The 4,357-nt window shown below is 35.9% G+C and overlaps 1 pseudogene; it reads right to left on the bottom strand.

Annotated features, from left to right (window-relative positions):
• Window positions 1-4,357, bottom strand: part of LOC107667743 (N-acetylglutamate synthase, mitochondrial-like) — an 8,338-nt pseudogene that overhangs the window by 3,168 nt on the left and 813 nt on the right.

Genomic DNA, 4,357 nt, shown 5'->3' with positions numbered 1-4,357 from the left:
TGCAATTACAATTAATGACAAAAGGAATGTTTGGAAATGTAAACTGATATTTCCTACTGTCGCAGTACAGCAAAAGACAGAAATAACTGGCTTAAAACTTTTTTTCTTTTTTGTTAAAAATACTAATGTGCCTAAGACTTTACTTGTAATTAGATTAAATTACATATTAACTCTCTATGGGATATCGTCATTTATAAATGACGCTAAGAAAATTGCATTTTAAAATACAATATTAATGTTCAACCAACAAAATGTTATTTTAGAGATGTCAAATGACATCCCCTTCAACCAGTAAAATTTAAATGTATCACATGATTCTTCAGAAATCATTCTGATATACTGATTTGCTCAAGAAATGTTTCTTATTATTATAAATGTTAAACAGTTGTGCTGCTTAATTTTTTTAATTTATTTTATGAACAGAAAGTTGAAAAGAACAGTAACGAAATGGTATGATGTTGAAATGGTAGTACATATGTAACACTGGGCAGTTAGTGCAGGTAAACCTTACACCCTGGGCCTCAATACACACACACACACACACACACACACACACACTTATTAATAAAATTAAATAATACACTGCTTTCTTTCTGTTTTGGTTGCGGATGCCCCCTGAGCTGTTCAGGAATATGACTTTCAGAGGATGTAGTGACTGCGAGATGGCTGCTGTCACCTGGATCGGACTGAGGACAGAAGAGTGGCCAGCGGCATCGCGGCCCACTGGACAGACCAGCGGAATGACTCTGCAGTCCAGAGCTCACTGCAGAAGAGCCGAGTCCACAAGAACTGGGGGACCACTGCTGGTATATGCAGACAGAGAACACACAGACTCAGTGAGAGAAATAGGAGACTCCATTATCAGCCCATTATCACTTGGTTAAAGTGGCTGCTAAACTGCTCTCATCCTGAGTGTGCTGCAGTTGTAAGAGGGCCTCTGAGCTAAAGAAGGGCATCACATTGGCTGAGTTGTGCTGAAGTGCTTCTGTTAAAGCCTGACAGTGTTTCACCATCATAGTCCTGGCGAGGGAGGATTCAGTCCCAGTTTTGGCGCTGTCCTCTTCCTCTATCTCAGGAGGCAATCCCATCACCACCACAAGCTTCATATCCATCCACTGCAGGAGCGAGAGCCCAAAGCCAGACTCTGAATCATCTCACGGCTATCAAACACGGAAGTGTCAACCTGCAGACAAAGCAAAAATCAGCTTCAGACTGTACATAAAAATATATATTTAAAATATTATTATATAATACAATTTTAATATATATATTAAAGTAAATAAATATAAATAATAAAAATAATTATATATACTGTAGAAATGATTTTTTTAGCTGTAAATATAATAAAGATTATTTAATTAATATTTTACATTGTTTTACAATTTATTTGACTTAAAAAAAAAAAAAAAAATTCTACATAAAATTTTTTTCAGAGTTCAGTACATTTTAATATTTGAAATGTCATGACCCAGAGGAACATTTTTTTTTTTTTTTTTACAAAATAAATACAATCATAATAAACATAACTGTTATTTATCATTTAGACTAGTCAGAAAGAGTCTGCTTCTTTAAGGCTATTAAGTGGTCAGATATCTGCAGTGTAACCTGCCTAATAGTTAATTTTGTTTGACCAGTGTTCCTGAAACAGAAAAAAGGCTCAGTTGTCTACATGTCTCCCTTGGTTCCTGAAAATAAAGTCTTGGTAAAGTATTCTCCAGCGTCTCCTCGTTCCTCGTGTGTGTGCATCGTGACATCTACAGAGTCAACGAAACAAAAACGGATGACAGAAAGGATTTGTACACTCAAGCACAATTTGGGCAGCAGCCTGGATGAATAGTCAGCAGTCTTCACATAAAACGTTCAAATTCAGCTTCTGATTAAACCAGGTTACAATGTACAAATATGCCACTTTAAACATTTTGACTTAAAAACATTTTTTAAAACGTAACTTTTAAAACAATGTTTATATTTATATGAATATTTATTACAAATGAATTGATCAATAATAAATAATCTATATGAATAAATTGATATTTGATATACACTTATAGTTGATAAAATTATAATAAAATAACATTCCTGCATCAGTATACTATTAGCCTATATAAATATAGAGTTGTGGAACAGGCTTAAAATGTTATTTTATTACATTTACATTTAGTAATTTAGCAGACGCTTTTATCCAAAGCGACTTACAAATGAGGACAATGGAAGCAATCAAAATCAACAAAAGAGCAATGATATGAAAGTGCTATAACAAGGCTCAGTTAGCTTAAATGCATTACACGTAGCAAGGTTTTTTTTTATTATATAATAAATAAAAAGAAAAAAGATAGAAGCTATTAAAACAGAAACTTAAAAACAATGAGACTTTAAAAACAATATTTATATTTACATGAATATTAAAAAAAATAATTGATTAATAATATATCATTTATATTAATAAATTAATAGTTGTTAATAATACAAGTTGTAAAATAGGCTTAAATTGTTATTTTATAAAAAAAAAAGAGACAAAAACCATGCAACTTTAAAAACAATATTTATATTTATAAATATATTTTACAAATTAATTAATAATAAATAATTTACATGTATAAATTAATATTTAATATATACTTACTGTATATAAAATTGGAATAACACATGAGATATTAGTATTATAGACATTAAAATGTTATTTTATAAGCTATTTATAAAAATAATATAATAGGTTGAATATATTAGGAGGAATTTATTAAAAAGTATAAATATATAAAATAAAATAAATCTTAATTGTACTTCAATTATGTCAATTATGTTTATTTTTTTTTTTAAATAGAATATATATTTTATTTAATATTTAATGGTATTCTATATACAGTATAATATAGCATATATATATATATATATATATATATATTGTGACGAGTCGGCTGCCTCCCCCTAATTATCACCGTCACCCCGTCCCTTCGCCAGGCTCCCGACAGGAGTGGGTGAGTGAGAGAGGAGAGGCGCAGAATCATCCAGGTCTGGTGGCGTGTGATGAGGCACACCTGAAGCGAATCTAGCCTCATCACCGCCGCTGTTCAAATGCCGAGCGCGCCCCTCCTTGAGAGACTAGTCTCTTCCCCCGTGCATGCACGCTGGTGTCCTCGTGGGTCCAGGAAGGGTAGGTAAAGGGACTCCCGCGCCGTGAGCTGCCGGACCCGCGGGCCGGACAAGAACCGCACCCGTTACACGGCCGTCGGGCCAGGATGCCGGGCCGTCTAGTCACTTCAAACGCCGAGGGCAAAGAGAAGGATGAAGCCGCTGGAAGTAGCCGCCACCCCTCGCGCCCCGGACCGGAGAGGGGAGCGCTTGTGGCCGCCGGACTCCGCCCCTTACCTGGACCCAGGGGCGGACTGGCCATCTGGACCTTCTGGAGAAGTCCAGAACGGCCGTCGTCCTGGCTGGTTCATCATCAAATAAAAAGTGTCATATAAAGTGACGTTGACAGCCGACAAAAGGGGGCGCTAATGCAATCTGTTTTTGCTTATAAGAATCCGAAACTGACGTGAAGGAGAGTGGGCTCGTGATGGCAACCAAAAGACATGAAGACAAAGGCGGTTAGGAGAAGCTAAAAGAAAAAAAGCGAACAGTTACATCAGGTTACCTTTGCCGGCCTCTCACACTATAGAGCATGTAGCCTATGAGCACTATATTAAAATCCCAGGACACCCCTAGTCCGAACGTTCACTGCTATTTATTACTTGGCATTGTCTGGCATGAATATTCCATTAATTCATAAAGAGACAACAGCGATTCAACAACGGGTTACATTTGAGAGACATTGAGTTAGAAAACAGAGTAAATGAAGTCACCTATAAGGTGATAGCCTAAGTCTGATTAACATCACACACAACACACACACACATATGAATACTGAAACTGAAGAATTCTGTTGTTTCAGGTTTCTAGATTCTAGGTTTCTTTATCATTGACATACATTTTGCTTTCTGCTCTTTTTATGTAGATTTCAAGTATTTTAGTTCATACGATAATACATTTATTTCAATCCCCTGCTGAAAAAAAATAGAAACGATCACATAATTTGTAATGGTTTTTTTACTGGTTATAATGACAATTGTGTTGGTTTTAATGGAAACCGTAATGGTGCCTGTTGGTCTTTACTGGTAATTTGTCGCCTTCTGTTGGTGGCTTTTGTTAAAACCACTAATATAATAGTAATATTGTGACATAATAGCGACTGTTTATAGTTGTGGTGGGCCTATTTGGGAGAAAATCCAGGGCCGTTTTTCACTCCCTGTCCGTCCCTGCCTGGGCCCTTCCATCCCGAACCCCGCAGCATGACGAGGACACCAGATTCCCTGTTTAT

This window comes from Sinocyclocheilus anshuiensis, unplaced genomic scaffold, assembly GCF_001515605.1.
Source record: "Sinocyclocheilus anshuiensis isolate Anshui unplaced genomic scaffold, SAMN03320099.WGS_v1.1 scaffold1563, whole genome shotgun sequence".
In the NCBI taxonomy this organism is placed as follows: Eukaryota; Metazoa; Chordata; class Actinopteri; order Cypriniformes; family Cyprinidae; genus Sinocyclocheilus; species Sinocyclocheilus anshuiensis.
The sequence above is the reverse complement of the archived record's forward strand: the minus strand, read 5'-3'. Positions and strand labels throughout refer to the sequence as shown.